The following is a 22,547-nucleotide window of genomic DNA, read 5'->3' as shown; positions in this document are numbered from 1 at the left end:
GCAATCTGGGTCAAATATTTGTCTCAGCTTCTCTAAGGAATATTTCCTGACTTAAATGTAGGGAGATAGGAGCAAATATAAATAATCTTCCCACGCAAAGAAGGCAAACATCAAATTTCAGACAGTTGAGGTGGCTTCAGATTGGGATTCAGGTACCAGATGCAGGAAGCCAAGGAGAACGAAATCCAGAAAACTAAGAGAATTTTCCTTTTATTTTGAGAATTTTTTTGGTCTTTTGAACTACATGTGCACATAGTGACACCTGAAGAGACTGGTAGAGAGCAGCTGCTGGTCGGAATGCACCTGAGAAGATTTGAGCGATTGCACAGAGAGTAGAATATAGCAGAGGTTTGGTCTTAGCCAGAGCAGAGATTCCTCAAGCACCCCAGACACTCATTTGAGGGTGCATTACAGTTATACCCTAGAAGTAAAGGCTATTTTCTATTGGGGGTTAAAAAAGCAAATAAACCACAAACCAATCACATAAAAAACCCTTTCATATTTCCTTAAAAAAATAACTATACCAAGGCATTGGTAGAATTAATGAGAATTGCCAGAAATTTAACTATCTGCCAGGAAAAAATAAGCCAAAATTAGTTATAGAAAGGCCTCTAAAATATATCTTCAGCAATGTAGATTAATAAGTTATAACATATACAGAAAATCAGAATAAAGTGATTGATAATGAAAATATAAAATAATAAACATAAAGAAACCCAGAGGTGATCCAGACATTACAGTTAGCCAATAATGTTTAAAAGAAAGGAAAGATGTACAAAATAAATGATAAGATGGAATATATAAAAAAGTACAATATATATTTTAAAAACAAAAGTTAATACATTATTGCTGGATATAAAAACAAACTCGGTAAAGAAAATAAAAATAGCAAATTGAAATAGTAAAAGAAATGTTAAAAGAAAGTGGTGGATTGCAAAAATATACAAAATAAATAAAAAAGAATCCGAAATACAAAAATAAAAATTGAAAAATATGAAACAGTAAAAAAGAAAGAAAAGAAGTAAATCAAATCAACTTGTAATTGGATTCCCAGAGGAGAAGCAAAGATAATGAGACAGAGCATTATTTTGAGAAATAATAGTCAAGAGAGTTCTATATTTGATTTTTTAAAATCAACAGATTCAAGAAGTTCAGCATATTTCAAAAACAAATAAAATCACTGTATTAGTTTGTTATCACAGTGTTACAAAGATCTTCCCAAGACTGGGTAATTTATAAAGGAAAGAGGATTAATTGATTCACAATTCCACAGGGCTGGGGGTCCTCTGGAAACTTACAATAATGGGGGAAGGGGAAGCAGGCATATCTGAAAAGGTGCAGGCAAGAAAGAGAACCTGTGAGAGCACAGGGAAAACTACCATTTCTAAAACCATCAGACCTCATGAGAATTCACTCACTATTAGAAGAACAGCATAAGGGAAACTGCCTCCATAATCCAATCACTTCCCTCCCTCTACACGTGGGGATTACAATTCCAGATGAGATTTAGGTGGGGACACAGAGCCAAACCATATCAATCACAATTACAAACAAAATGACTGTTATAATACTAACAAACATCAAAGACAATGAGAAAATCTCTAAAAGCAACTAGAGAAAACAGTAAGAATCACTAACTTTTAACAGAAACTATGAAAGACACAAAAAAATAGAAAGATGCCTTCACAATTATAACTGGGAGAATTATTTTGAATTATCTTCAAAAATTAAAGTAAGAATATTTTCTAACAAACCTGAGGAAATTATTAAACAGTTTTCTTCCTTTACAGGAAATAGTAAACATGTTTTCAAGTTAAAAAATAATGATTTAATATAAGAATGGAGAGGTAAAAAGAAATACGCCACTCTGGAATGGATAAAATAATTGAGTAAATATCAAAATACATTAGCTGTTTACATTTTAAACAACAGCAAGGCTGGGTGTGGTGGCTCACACCTTTAATCCCAGCACTTTGGGAGGCCAAGGCAGGTGGATCACTTAACGTCAGGTGTTCAAGAGCAGCATGGCCAACATGATGAAACCCCGTCTCTACTAAAAATACAAAAATTAACTGGGTGAGGTGGTTCATGCCTGTAATCCCAGCTACTCGGGAGACCAAGGCAGGAAAATAGTTTGAACCCAGGAGACAGAGGTTGCAGTGGGCCCAGATGGTGCCACTGCTCTTCAGCCTGAGTGACAGAGCTAGAGCCAAGACTCCATCTCAAAAAAACAAATAAACAAAACAATAGAAATATCTTGTAGAGTTTATAATACATTTAAAAGTAAAATGACAAAAAAAGCAACACTGAGAAATAAATGGAAATTGTTGTATTTTTTAATATAATAAGAGAATACATTTAAGATAAATTAGATATACATATATTTGGTAATTTACGAGGTATTTGCTAAATATGGTGATACTAACAATTATGATAAATATTAGTAAAGGAGAAAGTTGAATAACCAAAACTTGATTAATGCAGAAGGAGAAAAAAATGATAGGAAAGGAGAAAACAACAAAACAACACCTAAAAACAACAGCATCAACCACAGAGGAAGAAAACAGAACATAGAGAAAACAAGTGATAAAATAGCAGACCTAAACCAAAATACGTAAATAACTGAATTAAATGTAAATGGATTCAGTACTACTTCAACCAAAACACAGATTATGAGATTGAATTAAAAGTAAATGCAACTACTTATTGCTTGAAGAATACCTGTTACATAATGCAATGCTATAGGTTGGAAGCAAACATATACAAACCAACTGACATGTCTTTATTACAAAAAAGATCAAGCGGTCCTTCAGAAAAGTAAATGTGACAAACATTAAAGAGAACTATTTCATAACTATAAAACGGTCATTTCAACAAGAAGATATAATCAAATTTTGTATGCACTTAATAATATCTTTATTTTAAGTAAAGAAACAGGTGACAGAAATTTGTGGCTTTAAGTGCCTATGTTAGAAGTAAGTGAAGCTTGAATATCAATAATGTCAGCTTAAAAGTCAGAAATAAGATGAGAAGTTCAAGTTTAAAGAAAAACAGCAGGAAAAAAAATTTAAATGAGAAAGCATTGAGATAGAAAACAAATATTCTGTAGAGAATATGAGTAAAGTAAAATTTTGCAGCTGTAGAATGATATTACAAAACCTCCCAAGATGGATCTAGAAACAAAAGAGAGAAAACAAATTATCAATATCTTGAACAAAATAGGAGATATCCATATAGGTTTTACAGTTAATGAAAGAACATTGATGGATATTATGAATAATTTTTGCCAATAAATTTGAAATTTCAGATGAAATTTACAAATTAGTTGAAAGTTAAAATTTACCAAAATAGGTACAAGAAAAAATAATCTAAAAATTATCTTATATGTAACATAAATTAACATTTTTATTAAACACTTTCCTCAAAGAAAATTCCAGCACTATGTAAGTGTAACGACACAACTCTATTTCACAAGTCAGAAAAATGCCTTTATTTCATGTTAGTCTTAAATAAATTTAGTGAGCACAGAATTTTTAATTCTACAGCCCGGCCATCGCTGTAAGCCTCACCCCCAACCCTGGCTGCAGCCGCCTGACCTCCTAGCGTGGTCACTCTCCTACCGTTCCAGCACGCTGCAGTCTCCGTCACTGCCACCCACCCTCAGCGAGGCAAGCCGTGGTGTCACAGGCTCCAGGTGTCTCCTCCTCCTCCTGGCACAGAGCAGCTGGGCGGGCAAAGCCACAAAAGCCTAGAGGAAGATGCGAGGGGTGGTAGCATTAAGAGCCTCAACTTAACACCCTTCCCTGGCCCTGCCGCTGCCCTGGCCCTTCCCATCTCCAGGCCTTACCAAGGCCCTACCCTGGTCCTGACCCTGCCCTGGCCTGGTCCTGACCCTGTCCCCCTACTCCAGAGAAGTGGAAGGGCAGAGCCAGGGAAGGGCTGGGGCAAATAAGGGACAGGGCACATCCAAATCCAAGAAAACGCCAGGGCCATGACAGAGCCAGGGTGAGTCCTTGGCACGGTCAGGTTCCAGGCCAGGGCCAGGAAAGGGTCAAGGCAGGGTCACTGCATGGCCAAGGTCCAGGTCAAAGCCAGAGCAGTGGCAGGGGCAGGCCTGCATAAAGGCAGGACCAGGGCCAGGGCCAGGGCTGTGCCAGGACAGAACAAGAGCAGAGCAAGGCAAGACCAGAGCCAGGCATTAGAGAGAGTAGGGCAAATGCCAAGGCAAGGCCAGGGCAGTGCCAGGGCTGAGGCAAGGTCAGGGAAGGTCCAGGGCTGACTCAGTGCTAGAACCAAGACAAGAGCAAAGGCCGGGGCAGATCTAGGGCACAAGCAAGGCAGACTAGGGCAGGGCAATAGCAAGACCAGGCAATAGCAGGGCCAGCCCAGGATAGAACAGGGTACAGGCAGGGCAGGGCCAGGGCCACAGCTGGGGCAGGACAAGGACCAGGATCAGAGTCCAGGCCAGGGCAAGGGTATGGCCAGGGCAGAGGTACAGCCAGAGGCAGGGTATAGGCAGGGCCAAGGCAGGTCCATTGCAGGGCCGGGGTTCAGACCAGGGCCGGGGCAGGGCCGGGGCAGGGCCAGGGCCAGGGCCAGGACCAGGAAAGGGCAATGTCAGGAACACGGCCATGGCCAACTTAGCTAGAGCCAGGACAGAGACAGGGTCAGGGGTGTGTGGGGCCAGAATAGCATGCCAGGGTAGGGCCAGGGCAAATTAGGGCCAGGACAGGGTCAGGAGGAGGACTGGGCCAGGGTATGGCCTTAAGTAGCCAAGAGCCAGGTCCAGGGTCCATGCCAGTGCCAGCGCCGGCCCAGGGCAGGGGCAGGGCCATGGCCAGGTCTGGGACAAGGCTGGGGCAGGGTCAAGTTCTCGCTCAGGGTAAGCACAAGACCAGGGCAGAGCCAGGGAAGGGGCAGGGCCATGGTAGGGCCAGGAGAGGGACGCGCGAAGGCAGAGCAAGATTAAACCAGGGACAGGATACCTTCAAATCCACTTCAGGGCCAGGGTCAGGCCAGGGCCAGGGCCAGGGCCAGGGCCAGGACAGGGCCAAGACAGGGCCAGGGCCAGGACTGTTAGGATCATTGGCAGGGCCAGGGCCATGGCACGACCAGGGTCAGGAGCAGTGGTCAATGCCGGGCCAAGGCCAGAGCAAGGACCAGGTTTGCACTAGGGCCAGTGTGAGGGCGAAGGGGTCAGGGCGGGGACAAAGGCAGGGCAGAGCCAGGGCACGGTGGAGCAGGCCCAGGGTAGCACTGGGTAAAGGCAGGGCATGACCAACCAGGGCAGGTCTATGGCTGTGGCAGGGCCAGGGCCAGGGCCAGGGCCAAGGCAGGGCCAAGACAGTGACAGCTCCAGGGCAGGGCCGGGGTTAGGACCACGGACATGTCCAAGGCCAGTGCCAGGGCAAGGGCAGTGGCAGCGGCAGGGCCAGGGTCATCTAAGAACCAAGGACAAAGCCAGGCCCAGAGCAGGGCCAGGACAGGTACCTGGCAGGGCTAGGGTCTGGGACAGGGCCATGGCAGGGCCAGGGCCACAACCAGGTCTGTGCTATGGCCACGTCCAGCACAGTGCCCAGGCAAGGCTAGGGGGAAGGCCAAAGTAGGGCCAGTGCAGGGTCAAAGCTTGAGTAGGGCCAAGGCAGGACCAGGGCAGGCAAGGCAGGGCCAGGATAGCATAGGGCCAAGGCAGGGCAGGGCCAGGACAGTGCCAAGACCTGAGCAGAGCCAGGGAACAGCCAGGGCAGGGACAGGGCCATGGCCATGGCCTGGGCAGGACCAGGTTCGGGACAGGAGCAAAACAAGGGCAACAACAGTGCAGGTTCATGGCACAGCCGGGGTCCAGGACAGTGTCAGGGCAGGGCCAAGGAGGGGTCTGGGCCATGGGAAGACGAGCAACAGGGCTGGGGCTTTTCCAGTGACAGGACCAGAGTCAGGGCAAGGGCCAGGGCAGTGCAAGGCCAGGGTAGGGCCAGGCATTTCACGGTCACGGCCAGGGGAGAACCAGGGCAAGGTCTGAAGCACGGCAGGGCCAGGTCCAAGACAGGTCCAGGGCGGGTCCATGACAGGGCCAGGGGCTGCGTAAGGGCAAGGGCAGGGCCAGAGCAAGGTAAGGGTCAGGGCCAAGGCCAGGATAGGGACAGGGCAAGAAATATGGCAGGACCAAGGGCAATGCCAAGGCCAGGGCTGAGTCAGGGCAGGGCAGGGCATGGAATGGCCAGCGCAGGACACGACAAAAGGCGGTCCATAGAAACTGCAGGGCTGATGCCAGGAAAGGACCAGGCTAGTGCCAAGACTGAGGTAGTGTCATCGCATGCACAGGGCGGGGCCAGGGCCGGAATCGAGCCAGGGCACAGCCAAGGCAGGGTAGGGCAGGGCAATGCCACAGCCGGATCAGTACTAGGACAGGGCAGAACAGGGTAGAACAGGGCAAGGTGATGGTAGGGGCAGGACAAGGACAGGCCAAGGGAGAGCCAGGTCACTCCAGGGCCAGGACACCTCCAAGTCCACTTCAGGGCCAGGGCTATGAAGGACAAAGGCCAGGGCCAGGGTCAGGGCCAGGTCTGGGCTAGGGCCAGGTCCAGAGCAGGGCCTAGCGAAGACGAGGGTGACGAACTAGGTAGGGCCAGGGCAGGCTCATGACACATCCAGTGCATGGCAGGGTAGGGTGGTGGCAAGACCAGGGGCAGACCACTGCCAACTCAGGGCCAGGGAAAGGCCATGGCCAGGGCACAGCCAGGAAAGGGTCTGGGCCAGGGCCATGGCAGAGTCGGGCCAAGTCCTTGACAGGACCAGGTTCCAGGTCAGAGCCAGGGCAGAGGCAGGGGCAGGGTCTGGATAAGGGCAAGGGCAGGGATACGGTAGGACCAGGGCTAGGGCCAGGGCCCGGGCTAAGCCAGAACAAGGCCAGGGCCAGGCCATAGTGAGGACAGGGCAAAGGCCAAGGCAGGGTCAGAGCAGGTCCAGGGAGAGGCCAGTGCCAGGCAGGGCCAGGGCACAACCAGGGCAGTGTAAGGCAGGTCAATGGCACCACTGAGCCATGACAGGGCAAAGTCAGTGCCAGGAGAGGGCGCAACAGGCAGGGCCACGGTGGGGCCAGGGCAGGGACGGGCCAAGGCAGGGCCAGAACAAATCTGGGCCAGGACACGTCCAAGGCCAGGTCAAGGCCAGAACAGGAGCAGGACCATGACCACTAGCAGGGCCAGTGCCACGACAGGACCAGGGTCAGGACAAGAGGCAGGGCCAGAGCCAAGGCCGGGCCAGCACAGGTTCAGGGAAAGGCCAGTGCAAAGGCAAAACCAGGATGGGATCGGAGCAGGGCAGGGCCGAGACAGTCCAGGTAACAGTAAGGCAGGGCCAGGGCAACGCAGGGCAGTACAGGGCCAGGTCCACGGCAGTGGCAGGGCAAAGCCAGGCCCATTGCCAATGCAACAGCCCACCCTACAAGGCTTCTACCACCTGGCCACTGCCGCAGCCCGGCCATCGCTGTAAGCCTCACCCCCAACCCTGGCTGCAGCCGCCTGACCTCCTAGCGTGGTCACTCTCCTACCGTTCCAGCACGCTGCAGTCTCCGTCACTGCCACCCACCCTCAGCGAGGCAAGCCGTGGTGTCACAGGCTCCAGGTGTCTCCTCCTCCTCCTGGCACAGAGCAGCTGGGCGGGCAAAGCCACAAAAGCCTAGAGGAAGATGCGAGGGGTGGTAGCATTAAGAGCCTCAACTTAACACCCTTCCCTGGCCCTGCCGCTGCCCTGGCCCTTCCCATCTCCAGGCCTTACCAAGGCCCTACCCTGGTCCTGACCCTGCCCTGGCCTGGTCCTGACCCTGTCCCCCTACTCCAGAGAAGTGGAAGGGCAGAGCCAGGGAAGGGCTGGGGCAAATAAGGGACAGGGCACATCCAAATCCAAGAAAACGCCAGGGCCATGACAGAGCCAGGGTGAGTCCTTGGCACGGTCAGGTTCCAGGCCAGGGCCAGGAAAGGGTCAAGGCAGGGTCACTGCATGGCCAAGGTCCAGGTCAAAGCCAGAGCAGTGGCAGGGGCAGGCCTGCATAAAGGCAGGACCAGGGCCAGGGCCAGGGCTGTGCCAGGACAGAACAAGAGCAGAGCAAGGCAAGACCAGAGCCAGGCATTAGAGAGAGTAGGGCAAATGCCAAGGCAAGGCCAGGGCAGTGCCAGGGCTGAGGCAAGGTCAGGGAAGGTCCAGGGCTGACTCAGTGCTAGAACCAAGACAAGAGCAAAGGCCGGGGCAGATCTAGGGCACAAGCAAGGCAGACTAGGGCAGGGCAATAGCAAGACCAGGCAATAGCAGGGCCAGCCCAGGATAGAACAGGGTACAGGCAGGGCAGGGCCAGGGCCACAGCTGGGGCAGGACAAGGACCAGGATCAGAGTCCAGGCCAGGGCAAGGGTATGGCCAGGGCAGAGGTACAGCCAGAGGCAGGGTATAGGCAGGGCCAAGGCAGGTCCATTGCAGGGCCGGGGTTCAGACCAGGGCCGGGGCAGGGCCGGGGCAGGGCCAGGGCCAGGGCCAGGACCAGGAAAGGGCAATGTCAGGAACACGGCCATGGCCAACTTAGCTAGAGCCAGGACAGAGACAGGGTCAGGGGTGTGTGGGGCCAGAATAGCATGCCAGGGTAGGGCCAGGGCAAATTAGGGCCAGGACAGGGTCAGGAGGAGGACTGGGCCAGGGTATGGCCTTAAGTAGCCAAGAGCCAGGTCCAGGGTCCATGCCAGTGCCAGCGCCGGCCCAGGGCAGGGGCAGGGCCATGGCCAGGTCTGGGACAAGGCTGGGGCAGGGTCAAGTTCTCGCTCAGGGTAAGCACAAGACCAGGGCAGAGCCAGGGAAGGGGCAGGGCCATGGTAGGGCCAGGAGAGGGACGCGCGAAGGCAGAGCAAGATTAAACCAGGGACAGGATACCTTCAAATCCACTTCAGGGCCAGGGTCAGGCCAGGGCCAGGGCCAGGGCCAGGGCCAGGACAGGGCCAAGACAGGGCCAGGGCCAGGACTGTTAGGATCATTGGCAGGGCCAGGGCCATGGCACGACCAGGGTCAGGAGCAGTGGTCAATGCCGGGCCAAGGCCAGAGCAAGGACCAGGTTTGCACTAGGGCCAGTGTGAGGGCGAAGGGGTCAGGGCGGGGACAAAGGCAGGGCAGAGCCAGGGCACGGTGGAGCAGGCCCAGGGTAGCACTGGGTAAAGGCAGGGCATGACCAACCAGGGCAGGTCTATGGCTGTGGCAGGGCCAGGGCCAGGGCCAGGGCCAAGGCAGGGCCAAGACAGTGACAGCTCCAGGGCAGGGCCGGGGTTAGGACCACGGACATGTCCAAGGCCAGTGCCAGGGCAAGGGCAGTGGCAGCGGCAGGGCCAGGGTCATCTAAGAACCAAGGACAAAGCCAGGCCCAGAGCAGGGCCAGGACAGGTACCTGGCAGGGCTAGGGTCTGGGACAGGGCCATGGCAGGGCCAGGGCCACAACCAGGTCTGTGCTATGGCCACGTCCAGCACAGTGCCCAGGCAAGGCTAGGGGGAAGGCCAAAGTAGGGCCAGTGCAGGGTCAAAGCTTGAGTAGGGCCAAGGCAGGACCAGGGCAGGCAAGGCAGGGCCAGGATAGCATAGGGCCAAGGCAGGGCAGGGCCAGGACAGTGCCAAGACCTGAGCAGAGCCAGGGAACAGCCAGGGCAGGGACAGGGCCATGGCCATGGCCTGGGCAGGACCAGGTTCGGGACAGGAGCAAAACAAGGGCAACAACAGTGCAGGTTCATGGCACAGCCGGGGTCCAGGACAGTGTCAGGGCAGGGCCAAGGAGGGGTCTGGGCCATGGGAAGACGAGCAACAGGGCTGGGGCTTTTCCAGTGACAGGACCAGAGTCAGGGCAAGGGCCAGGGCAGTGCAAGGCCAGGGTAGGGCCAGGCATTTCACGGTCACGGCCAGGGGAGAACCAGGGCAAGGTCTGAAGCACGGCAGGGCCAGGTCCAAGACAGGTCCAGGGCGGGTCCATGACAGGGCCAGGGGCTGCGTAAGGGCAAGGGCAGGGCCAGAGCAAGGTAAGGGTCAGGGCCAAGGCCAGGATAGGGACAGGGCAAGAAATATGGCAGGACCAAGGGCAATGCCAAGGCCAGGGCTGAGTCAGGGCAGGGCAGGGCATGGAATGGCCAGCGCAGGACACGACAAAAGGCGGTCCATAGAAACTGCAGGGCTGATGCCAGGAAAGGACCAGGCTAGTGCCAAGACTGAGGTAGTGTCATCGCATGCACAGGGCGGGGCCAGGGCCGGAATCGAGCCAGGGCACAGCCAAGGCAGGGTAGGGCAGGGCAATGCCACAGCCGGATCAGTACTAGGACAGGGCAGAACAGGGTAGAACAGGGCAAGGTGATGGTAGGGGCAGGACAAGGACAGGCCAAGGGAGAGCCAGGTCACTCCAGGGCCAGGACACCTCCAAGTCCACTTCAGGGCCAGGGCTATGAAGGACAAAGGCCAGGGCCAGGGTCAGGGCCAGGTCTGGGCTAGGGCCAGGTCCAGAGCAGGGCCTAGCGAAGACGAGGGTGACGAACTAGGTAGGGCCAGGGCAGGCTCATGACACATCCAGTGCATGGCAGGGTAGGGTGGTGGCAAGACCAGGGGCAGACCACTGCCAACTCAGGGCCAGGGAAAGGCCATGGCCAGGGCACAGCCAGGAAAGGGTCTGGGCCAGGGCCATGGCAGAGTCGGGCCAAGTCCTTGACAGGACCAGGTTCCAGGTCAGAGCCAGGGCAGAGGCAGGGGCAGGGTCTGGATAAGGGCAAGGGCAGGGATACGGTAGGACCAGGGCTAGGGCCAGGGCCCGGGCTAAGCCAGAACAAGGCCAGGGCCAGGCCATAGTGAGGACAGGGCAAAGGCCAAGGCAGGGTCAGAGCAGGTCCAGGGAGAGGCCAGTGCCAGGCAGGGCCAGGGCACAACCAGGGCAGTGTAAGGCAGGTCAATGGCACCACTGAGCCATGACAGGGCAAAGTCAGTGCCAGGAGAGGGCGCAACAGGCAGGGCCACGGTGGGGCCAGGGCAGGGACGGGCCAAGGCAGGGCCAGAACAAATCTGGGCCAGGACACGTCCAAGGCCAGGTCAAGGCCAGAACAGGAGCAGGACCATGACCACTAGCAGGGCCAGTGCCACGACAGGACCAGGGTCAGGACAAGAGGCAGGGCCAGAGCCAAGGCCGGGCCAGCACAGGTTCAGGGAAAGGCCAGTGCAAAGGCAAAACCAGGATGGGATCGGAGCAGGGCAGGGCCGAGACAGTCCAGGTAACAGTAAGGCAGGGCCAGGGCAACGCAGGGCAGTACAGGGCCAGGTCCACGGCAGTGGCAGGGCAAAGCCAGGCCCATTGCCAATGCAACAGCCCACCCTACAAGGCTTCTACCACCTGGCCACTGCCGCAGCCCGGCCATCGCTGTAAGCCTCACCCCCAACCCTGGCTGCAGCCGCCTGACCTCCTAGCGTGGTCACTCTCCTACCGTTCCAGCACGCTGCAGTCTCCGTCACTGCCACCCACCCTCAGCGAGGCAAGCCGTGGTGTCACAGGCTCCAGGTGTCTCCTCCTCCTCCTGGCACAGAGCAGCTGGGCGGGCAAAGCCACAAAAGCCTAGAGGAAGATGCGAGGGGTGGTAGCATTAAGAGCCTCAACTTAACACCCTTCCCTGGCCCTGCCGCTGCCCTGGCCCTTCCCATCTCCAGGCCTTACCAAGGCCCTACCCTGGTCCTGACCCTGCCCTGGCCTGGTCCTGACCCTGTCCCCCTACTCCAGAGAAGTGGAAGGGCAGAGCCAGGGAAGGGCTGGGGCAAATAAGGGACAGGGCACATCCAAATCCAAGAAAACGCCAGGGCCATGACAGAGCCAGGGTGAGTCCTTGGCACGGTCAGGTTCCAGGCCAGGGCCAGGAAAGGGTCAAGGCAGGGTCACTGCATGGCCAAGGTCCAGGTCAAAGCCAGAGCAGTGGCAGGGGCAGGCCTGCATAAAGGCAGGACCAGGGCCAGGGCCAGGGCTGTGCCAGGACAGAACAAGAGCAGAGCAAGGCAAGACCAGAGCCAGGCATTAGAGAGAGTAGGGCAAATGCCAAGGCAAGGCCAGGGCAGTGCCAGGGCTGAGGCAAGGTCAGGGAAGGTCCAGGGCTGACTCAGTGCTAGAACCAAGACAAGAGCAAAGGCCGGGGCAGATCTAGGGCACAAGCAAGGCAGACTAGGGCAGGGCAATAGCAAGACCAGGCAATAGCAGGGCCAGCCCAGGATAGAACAGGGTACAGGCAGGGCAGGGCCAGGGCCACAGCTGGGGCAGGACAAGGACCAGGATCAGAGTCCAGGCCAGGGCAAGGGTATGGCCAGGGCAGAGGTACAGCCAGAGGCAGGGTATAGGCAGGGCCAAGGCAGGTCCATTGCAGGGCCGGGGTTCAGACCAGGGCCGGGGCAGGGCCGGGGCAGGGCCAGGGCCAGGGCCAGGACCAGGAAAGGGCAATGTCAGGAACACGGCCATGGCCAACTTAGCTAGAGCCAGGACAGAGACAGGGTCAGGGGTGTGTGGGGCCAGAATAGCATGCCAGGGTAGGGCCAGGGCAAATTAGGGCCAGGACAGGGTCAGGAGGAGGACTGGGCCAGGGTATGGCCTTAAGTAGCCAAGAGCCAGGTCCAGGGTCCATGCCAGTGCCAGCGCCGGCCCAGGGCAGGGGCAGGGCCATGGCCAGGTCTGGGACAAGGCTGGGGCAGGGTCAAGTTCTCGCTCAGGGTAAGCACAAGACCAGGGCAGAGCCAGGGAAGGGGCAGGGCCATGGTAGGGCCAGGAGAGGGACGCGCGAAGGCAGAGCAAGATTAAACCAGGGACAGGATACCTTCAAATCCACTTCAGGGCCAGGGTCAGGCCAGGGCCAGGGCCAGGGCCAGGGCCAGGACAGGGCCAAGACAGGGCCAGGGCCAGGACTGTTAGGATCATTGGCAGGGCCAGGGCCATGGCACGACCAGGGTCAGGAGCAGTGGTCAATGCCGGGCCAAGGCCAGAGCAAGGACCAGGTTTGCACTAGGGCCAGTGTGAGGGCGAAGGGGTCAGGGCGGGGACAAAGGCAGGGCAGAGCCAGGGCACGGTGGAGCAGGCCCAGGGTAGCACTGGGTAAAGGCAGGGCATGACCAACCAGGGCAGGTCTATGGCTGTGGCAGGGCCAGGGCCAGGGCCAGGGCCAAGGCAGGGCCAAGACAGTGACAGCTCCAGGGCAGGGCCGGGGTTAGGACCACGGACATGTCCAAGGCCAGTGCCAGGGCAAGGGCAGTGGCAGCGGCAGGGCCAGGGTCATCTAAGAACCAAGGACAAAGCCAGGCCCAGAGCAGGGCCAGGACAGGTACCTGGCAGGGCTAGGGTCTGGGACAGGGCCATGGCAGGGCCAGGGCCACAACCAGGTCTGTGCTATGGCCACGTCCAGCACAGTGCCCAGGCAAGGCTAGGGGGAAGGCCAAAGTAGGGCCAGCACAGGGTCAAAGCTTGAGTAGGGCCAAGGCAGGACCAGGGCAGGCAAGGCAGGGCCAGGATAGCATAGGGCCAAGGCAGGGCAGGGCCAGGACAGTGCCAAGACCTGAGCAGAGCCAGGGAACAGCCAGGGCAGGGACAGGGCCATGGCCATGGCCTGGGCAGGACCAGGTTCGGGACAGGAGCAAAACAAGGGCAACAACAGTGCAGGTTCATGGCACAGCCGGGGTCCAGGACAGTGTCAGGGCAGGGCCAAGGAGGGGTCTGGGCCATGGGAAGACGAGCAACACGGCTGGGGCTTTTCCAGTGACAGGACCAGAGTCAGGGCAAGGGCCAGGGCAGTGCAAGGCCAGGGTAGGGCCAGGCATTTCACGGTCACGGCCAGGGGAGAACCAGGGCAAGGTCTGAAGCACGGCAGGGCCAGGTCCAAGACAGGTCCAGGGCGGGTCCATGACAGGGCCAGGGGCTGCGTAAGGGCAAGGGCAGGGCCAGAGCAAGGTAAGGGTCAGGGCCAAGGCCAGGATAGGGACAGGGCAAGAAATATGGCAGGACCAAGGCCAATGCCAAGGCCAGGGCTGAGTCAGGGCAGGGCAGGGCATGGAATGGCCAGCGCAGGACACGACAAAAGGCGGTCCATAGAAACTGCAGGGCTGATGCCAGGAAAGGACCAGGCTAGTGCCAAGACTGAGGTAGTATCATCGCATGCACAGGGCGGGGCCAGGGCCGGAATCGAGCCAGGGCACAGCCAAGGCAGGGTAGGGCAGGGCAATGCCACAGCCGGATCAGTACTAGGACAGGGCAGAACAGGGTAGAACAGGGCAAGGTGATGGTAGGGGCAGGACAAGGACAGGCCAAGGGAGAGCCAGGTCACTCCAGGGCCAGGACACCTCCAAGTCCACTTCAGGGCCAGGGCTATGAAGGACAAAGGCCAGGGCCAGGGTCAGGGCCAGGTCTGGGCTAGGGCCAGGTCCAGAGCAGGGCCTAGCGAAGACGAGGGTGACGAACTAGGTAGGGCCAGGGCAGGCTCATGACACATCCAGTGCATGGCAGGGTAGGGTGGTGGCAAGACCAGGGGCAGACCACTGCCAACTCAGGGCCAGGGAAAGGCCATGGCCAGGGCACAGCCAGGAAAGGGTCTGGGCCAGGGCCATGGCAGAGTCGGGCCAAGTCCTTGACAGGACCAGGTTCCAGGTCAGAGCCAGGGCAGAGGCAGGGGCAGGGTCTGGATAAGGGCAAGGGCAGGGATACGGTAGGACCAGGGCTAGGGCCAGGGCCCGGGCTAAGCCAGAACAAGGCCAGGGCCAGGCCATAGTGAGGACAGGGCAAAGGCCAAGGCAGGGTCAGAGCAGGTCCAGGGAGAGGCCAGTGCCAGGCAGGGCCAGGGCACAACCAGGGCAGTGTAAGGCAGGTCAATGGCACCACTGAGCCATGACAGGGCAAAGTCAGTGCCAGGAGAGGGCGCAACAGGCAGGGCCACGGTGGGGCCAGGGCAGGGACGGGCCAAGGCAGGGCCAGAACAAATCTGGGCCAGGACACGTCCAAGGCCAGGTCAAGGCCAGAACAGGAGCAGGACCATGACCACTAGCAGGGCCAGTGCCACGACAGGACCAGGGTCAGGACAAGAGGCAGGGCCAGAGCCAAGGCCGGGCCAGCACAGGTTCAGGGAAAGGCCAGTGCAAAGGCAAAACCAGGATGGGATCGGAGCAGGGCAGGGCCGAGACAGTCCAGGTAACAGTAAGGCAGGGCCAGGGCAACGCAGGGCAGTACAGGGCCAGGTCCACGGCAGTGGCAGGGCAAAGCCAGGCCCATTGCCAATGCAACAGCCCACCCTACAAGGCTTCTACCACCTGGCCACTGCCGCAGCCCGGCCATCGCTGTAAGCCTCACCCCCAACCCTGGCTGCAGCCGCCTGACCTCCTAGCGTGGTCACTCTCCTACCGTTCCAGCACGCTGCAGTCTCCGTCACTGCCACCCACCCTCAGCGAGGCAAGCCGTGGTGTCACAGGCTCCAGGTGTCTCCTCCTCCTCCTGGCACAGAGCAGCTGGGCGGGCAAAGCCACAAAAGCCTAGAGGAAGATGCGAGGGGTGGTAGCATTAAGAGCCTCAACTTAACACCCTTCCCTGGCCCTGCCGCTGCCCTGGCCCTTCCCATCTCCAGGCCTTACCAAGGCCCTACCCTGGTCCTGACCCTGCCCTGGCCTGGTCCTGACCCTGTCCCCCTACTCCAGAGAAGTGGAAGGGCAGAGCCAGGGAAGGGCTGGGGCAAATAAGGGACAGGGCACATCCAAATCCAAGAAAACGCCAGGGCCATGACAGAGCCAGGGTGAGTCCTTGGCACGGTCAGGTTCCAGGCCAGGGCCAGGAAAGGGTCAAGGCAGGGTCACTGCATGGCCAAGGTCCAGGTCAAAGCCAGAGCAGTGGCAGGGGCAGGCCTGCATAAAGGCAGGACCAGGGCCAGGGCCAGGGCTGTGCCAGGACAGAACAAGAGCAGAGCAAGGCAAGACCAGAGCCAGGCATTAGAGAGAGTAGGGCAAATGCCAAGGCAAGGCCAGGGCAGTGCCAGGGCTGAGGCAAGGTCAGGGAAGGTCCAGGGCTGACTCAGTGCTAGAACCAAGACAAGAGCAAAGGCCGGGGCAGATCTAGGGCACAAGCAAGGCAGACTAGGGCAGGGCAATAGCAAGACCAGGCAATAGCAGGGCCAGCCCAGGATAGAACAGGGTACAGGCAGGGCAGGGCCAGGGCCACAGCTGGGGCAGGACAAGGACCAGGATCAGAGTCCAGGCCAGGGCAAGGGTATGGCCAGGGCAGAGGTACAGCCAGAGGCAGGGTATAGGCAGGGCCAAGGCAGGTCCATTGCAGGGCCGGGGTTCAGACCAGGGCCGGGGCAGGGCCGGGGCAGGGCCAGGGCCAGGGCCAGGACCAGGAAAGGGCAATGTCAGGAACACGGCCATGGCCAACTTAGCTAGAGCCAGGACAGAGACAGGGTCAGGGGTGTGTGGGGCCAGAATAGCATGCCAGGGTAGGGCCAGGGCAAATTAGGGCCAGGACAGGGTCAGGAGGAGGACTGGGCCAGGGTATGGCCTTAAGTAGCCAAGAGCCAGGTCCAGGGTCCATGCCAGTGCCAGCGCCGGCCCAGGGCAGGGGCAGGGCCATGGCCAGGTCTGGGACAAGGCTGGGGCAGGGTCAAGTTCTCGCTCAGGGTAAGCACAAGACCAGGGCAGAGCCAGGGAAGGGGCAGGGCCATGGTAGGGCCAGGAGAGGGACGCGCGAAGGCAGAGCAAGATTAAACCAGGGACAGGATACCTTCAAATCCACTTCAGGGCCAGGGTCAGGCCAGGGCCAGGGCCAGGGCCAGGGCCAGGACAGGGCCAAGACAGGGCCAGGGCCAGGACTGTTAGGATCATTGGCAGGGCCAGGGCCATGGCACGACCAGGGTCAGGAGCAGTGGTCAATGCCGGGCCAAGGCCAGAGCAAGGACCAGGTTTGCACTAGGGCCAGTGTGAGGGCGAAGGGGTCAGGGCGGGGACAAAGGCAGGGCAGAGCCAGGGCACGGTGGAGCAGGCCCAGGGTAGCACTGGGTAAAGGCAGGGCATGACCAACCAGGGCAGGTCTATGGCTGTGGCAGGGCCAGGGCCAGGGCCAGGGCCAAGGCAGGGCCAAGACAGTGACAGCTCCAGGGCAGGGCCGGGGTTAGGACCACGGACATGTCCAAGGCCAGTGCCAGGGCAAGGGCAGTGGCAGCGGCAGGGCCAGGGTCATCTAAGAACCAAGGACAAAGCCAGGCCCAGAGCAGGGCCAGGACAGGTACCTGGCAGGGCTAGGGTCTGGGACAGGGCCATGGCAGGGCCAGGGCCACAACCAGGTCTGTGCTATGGCCAGGTCCAGCACAGTGCCCAGGCAAGGCTAGGGGGAAGGCCAAAGTAGGGCCAGCGCAGGGTCAAAGCTTGAGTAGGGCCAAGGCAGGACCAGGGCAGGCAAGGCAGGGCCAGGATAGCATAGGGCCAAGGCAGGGCAGGGCCAGGACAGTGCCAAGACCTGAGCAGGGCCAGGGAACAGCCAGGGCAGGGACAGGGCCATGGCCATGGCCTGGGCAGGACCAGGTTCGGGACAGGAGCAAAACAAGGGCAACAACAGTGCAGGTTCTTGGCACAGCCGGGGTCCAGGACAGTGTCAGGGCAGGGCCAAGGCGGGGTCTGGGCCATGGGAAGACGAGCAACACGGCTGGGGCTTTTCCAGTGACAGGACCAGAGTCAGGGCAAGGGCCAGGGCAGTGCAAGGCCAGGGTAGGGTCAGGCATTTCACGGTCACGGCCAGGGGAGAACCAGGGCAAGGTCTGAAGCACGGCAGGGCCAGGGCCAAGACAGGTCCAGGGCAGGTCCATGACAGGGCCAGGGGCTGCGTAAGGGCAAGGGCAGGGCCAGAGCAAGGTAAGGGTCAGGGCCAAGGCCAGGATAGGGACAGGGCAAGAAATATGGCAGGACCAAGGGCAATGCCAAGGCCAGGGCTGAGTCAGGGCAGGGCAGGGCATGGAATGGCCAGCGCAGGACACGACAAAAGGCGGTCCATAGAAACTGCAGGGCTGATGCCAGGAAAGGACCAGGCTAGTGCCAAGACTGAGGTAGTGTCATCGCATGCACAGGGCGGGGCCAGGGCCGGAATCGAGCCAGGGCACAGCCAAGGCAGGGTAGGGCAGGGCAATGCCACAGCCGGATCAGTACTAGGACAGGGCAGAACAGGGTAGAACAGGGCAAGGTGATGGTAGGGGCAGGACAAGGACAGGCCAAGGGAGAGCCAGGTCACTCCAGGGCCAGGACACCTCCAAGTCCACTTCAGGGCCAGGGCTATGAAGGACAAAGGCCAGGGCCAGGGTCAGGGCCAGGTCTGGGCTAGGGCCAGGTCCAGAGCAGGGCCTAGCGAAGACGAGGGTGACGAACTAGGTAGGGCCAGGGCAGGCTCATGACACATCCAGGGCATGGCAGGGTAGGGTGGTGGCAAGACCAGGGGCAGACCACTGCCAACTCAGGGCCAGGGAAAGGCCATGGCCAGGGCACAGCCAGGAAAGGGTCTGGGCCAGGGCCATGGCAGAGTCGGGCCAAGTCCTTGACAGGACCAGGTTCCAGGCCAGGGCCAGGGCAGAGGCAGGGCCAGGGTCTGGATAAGGGCAAGGCCAGGGATACGGTAGGACCAGGGCTAGGGCCAGGGCCCGGGCTAAGCCAGAACAAGGCCAGGGCCAGGCCATAGTGAGGACAGGGCAAAGGCCAAGGCAGGGTCAGAGCAGGTCCAGGGAGAGGCCAGTGCCAGGCAGGGCCAGGGCACAACCAGGGCAGTGTAAGGCAGGTCAATGGCACCACTGAGCCATGACAGGGCAAAGTCAGTGCCAGGAGAGAGCGCAACAGGCAGGGCCACGGTGGGGCCAGGGCAGGGACGGGCCAAGGCAGGGCCAGAACAAATCTGGGCCAGGACACGTCCAAGGCCAGGTCAAGGCCAGAACAGGAGCAGGACCATGACCACTAGCAGGGCCAGTGCCTCGACAGGACCAGGGTCAGGACAAGAGGCAGGGCCAGAGGCAAGGCCGGGCCAGCACAGGTTCAGGGAAAGGCCAGTGCAAAGGCAAAACCAGGATGGGATCGGAGCAGGGCAGGGCCGAGACAGTCCAGGTAACAGCAGGGCAGGGCCAGGGCAACGCAGGGCAGTACAGGGCAAGGTCCACGGCAGTGGCAGGGCAAAGCCAGGCCCATTGCCAATGCAACAGCCCACCCTACAAGGATTCTACCACCTGGCCACTGCCGCAGCCCGGCCATCGCTGTAAGCCTCACCCCCAACCCTGGCTGCAGCCGCCTGACCTCCTAGCGTGGTCACTCTCCTACCGTTCCAGCACGCTGCAGTCTCCGTCACTGCCACCCACCCTCAGCGAGGCAAGCCGTGGTGTCACAGGCTCCAGGTGTCTCCTCCTCCTCCTGGCACAGAGCAGCTGGGCGGGCAAAGCCACAAAAGCCTAGAGGAAGATGCGAGGGGTGGTAGCATTAAGAGCCTCAACTTAACACCCTTCCCTGGCCCTGCCGCTGCCCTGGCCCTTCCCATCTTCAGGTCTTACCAAGGCCCTACCCTGGTCCTGACCCTGCCCTGGCCTGGTCCTGACCCTGTCCCCCTACTCCAGAGAAGTGGAAGGGCAGAGCCAGGGAAGGGCTGGGGCAAATAAGGGACAGGGCACATCCAAATCCAAGAAAACGCCAGGGCCACGACAGACCCATGGCGAGTCCTTGGCAAGGCCACGTTCCAGGCCAGGGCCAGGAAAGGGTCAAGGCAGGGTCACTGTATGGCCAAGGTCCAGGTCAAAGCCAGAGCAGTGGCAGGGACAGGCCTGCATAAGGGCAGGACCAGGGCCAGGGCCAGGGCTGTGCCAGGACAGAACAAGAGCAGTGCCAGACAGGACCAGAGCCAGGCATTAGAGAGAGTAGGGCAAATGCCAAGGCAAGGCCAGGGCAGTGCCAGGGCTGAGGCAAGGTCAGGGAAGGTCCAGGGCTGACTCAGTGCTAGAACCAAGACAAGAGCAAAGGCCGGGGCAGATCTAGGGCACAAGCAAGGCAGACTAGGGCAGGGCAATAGCAAGACCAGGCAATAGCAGGGCCAGCCCAGGATAGAACAGGGTACAGGCAGGGCAGGGCCAGGGCCACAGCTGGGGCAGGACAAGGACCAGGATCAGAGTCCAGGCCAGGGCAAGGGTATGGCCAGGGCAGAGGTACAGCCAGAGGCAGGGTATAGGCAGGGCCAAGGCAGGTCCATTGCAGGGCCGGGGTTCAGACCAGGGCCGGGGCAGGGCCGGGGCAGGGCCAGGGCCAGGGCCGGGACCAGGAAAGGGCAATGTCAGGAACACGGCCATGGCCAACGTAGTTAGAGCCAGGACAGAGACAGGGTCAGGGGTGTGTGGGGCCAGAATAGCATGCCAGGGTAGGGCCAGGGCAAATTAGGGCCAGGACAGGGTCAGGAGGAGGACTGGGCCAGGGTATGGCCTTAAGTAGCCAAGAGCCAGGTCCAGGGTCCATGCCAGTGCCAGCGCCGGCCCAGGGCAGGGGCAGGGCCATGGCCAGGTCTGGGACAAGCCTGGGGCAGGGTCAAGTTCTCGCTCAGGGTAAGCACAAGACCAGGGCAGAGCCAGGGAAGGGGCAGGGCCATGGTAGGGCCAGGAGAGGGACGCGCGAAGGCAGAGCAAGATTAAACCAGGGACAGGATACCTTCAAATCCACTTCAGGGCCAGGGTCAGGCCAGGGCCAGGGCCAGGGCCAGGGCCAGGACAGGGCCAAGACAGGGCCAGGGCCAGGACTGTTAGGATCATTGGCAGGGCCAGGGCCATGGCACGACCAGGGTCAGGAGCAGTGGTCAACGCCGGGCCAAGGCCAGAGCAAGGACCAGGTTTGCACTAGGGCCAGTGTGAGGGCGAAGGGGTCAGGGCGGGGACAAAGGCAGGGCAGAGCCAGGGCACGGTGGAGCAGGCCCAGGGTAGCACTGGGTAAAGGCAGGGCATGACCAACCAGGGCAGGTCTATGGCTGTGGCAGGGCCAGGGCCAGGGCCAGGGCCAAGGCAGGGCCAAGACAGTGACAGCTCCAGGGCAGGGCCGGGGTTAGGACCACGGACATGTCCAAGGCCAGTGCCAGGGCAAGGGCAGTGGCAGCGGCAGGGCCAGGGTCATCTAAGAACCAAGGACAAAGCCAGGCCCAGAGCAGGGCCAGGACAGGTACCTGGCAGGGCTAGGGTCTGAGACAGGGCCATGGCAGGGCCAGGGCCACAACCAGGTCTGTGCTATGGCCAGGTCCAGCACAGTGCCCAGGCAAGGCTAGGGGGAAGGCCAAAGTAGGGCCAGCGCAGGGTCAAAGCTAGAGTAGGGCCAAGGCAGGACCAGGGCAGGCAAGGCAGGGCCAGGATAGCATAGGGCCAAGGCAGGGCAGGGCCAGGACAGTGCCAAGACCTGAGCAGGGCCAGGGAACAGCCAGGGCAGGGACAGGGCCATGGCCATGGCCTGGGCAGGACCAGGTTCGGGACAGGAGCAAAACAAGGGCAACAACAGTGCAGGTTCTTGGCACAGCCAGGCTCCAGGACAGTGTCAGGGCAGGGCCAAGGCAGGGTCTGGGCCATGGGAAGACGAGCAACAGGGCTGGGGCTTTTCCAGTGACAGGACCAGAGTCAGGGCAAGGGCCAGGGCAGTGCAAGGCCAGGGTAGGGCCAGGCATTTCACGGTCACGGCCAGGGGAGAACCAGGGCAAGGTCTGAAGCAGGGCAGGGCCAGGGCCAGGACAGGTCCAGGGCAGGTCCATGAAGGGTCCAGGGGCTGCGTAAGGGCAAGGGCAGGGCCAGAGCAAGGTAAGGGTCAGGGCCAAGGCCAGGATAGGGACAGGGCAAGAAATATGGCAGGACCAAGGCCAATGCCAAGGCCAGGGCTGAGTCAGGGCAGGGCAGGGCCTGGAATGGTCAGCGCAGGACACGACAAAAGGCGGTCCATAGAAAGAGCAGGGCTGATGCCAGGAAAGGACCAGCCGAGTGCCGAGGCTCAGGTAGTGTCATGCATGCACAGGGCGGGGCCAGGGCTGGAATCGAGCCAGGGCACAGCCAAGGATGGGTAGGTCAGGGCAATGCCACAGCCGGGTCAGTACTAGGACAGGGCAGAACAGGGCAAGGTGATGGTAGGGGCAGGGCAAGGACAGGCCAAGGCAGAGCCAGGTCACTCCAGGGCCAGGACACCTCCAAGTCCACTTCAGGCCCAGGGCTATGAAGGACAAAGGCCAGGGCCAGGGTCAGGGCCAGGTCTGGGCTAGGGCCAGGTCCAGAGCAGGGCCTAGCGAAGACTAGGGTGAGGGACAAGGTAGGGCCAGGGCAGGCTCATGACACATCCAGTGCATGGCAGGGTAGGGTGGTGGCAAGACCAGGGGCAGACCACTGCCAACTCAGGGCCAGGGAAAGGCCATGGCCAGGGCACAGCCAGGAAAGGGTCTGGGTCAAAGCCAGGACCAAGGCAGTGCAGGGCCAGGGCCATGGCAGAGTCGGGGCAAGTCCTTGACAGGACCAGGTTCCAGGCCAGGGCCAGG

The 22,547-nt window shown here is 59.1% G+C and overlaps 1 long non-coding RNA gene across 1 annotated transcript; it reads right to left on the bottom strand.

Moving 5' to 3' along the window:
* Window positions 1-2,797: 2,797 nt before the first annotated feature.
* Window positions 2,798-19,520, bottom strand: LOC139358853 (uncharacterized). The gene is made up of 6 exons (XR_011614374.1): window positions 19,337-19,520; window positions 15,408-15,535; window positions 11,479-11,606; window positions 7,550-7,677; window positions 3,621-3,748; window positions 2,798-3,173 (listed from the first exon to the last, which is right to left on the bottom strand). It is a non-coding gene; the product is annotated as an uncharacterized lncRNA (long non-coding RNA).
* Between the last annotated feature and the right edge of the window lie 3,027 nt (window positions 19,521-22,547).

Source organism: Macaca nemestrina, chromosome 15 (assembly GCF_043159975.1).
Source record: "Macaca nemestrina isolate mMacNem1 chromosome 15, mMacNem.hap1, whole genome shotgun sequence".
NCBI classification, from domain to species: domain Eukaryota; kingdom Metazoa; phylum Chordata; class Mammalia; order Primates; family Cercopithecidae; genus Macaca; species Macaca nemestrina.
Note: the sequence above shows the minus strand (reverse complement) of the source record. Positions and strands in the feature narration are given on the sequence as shown.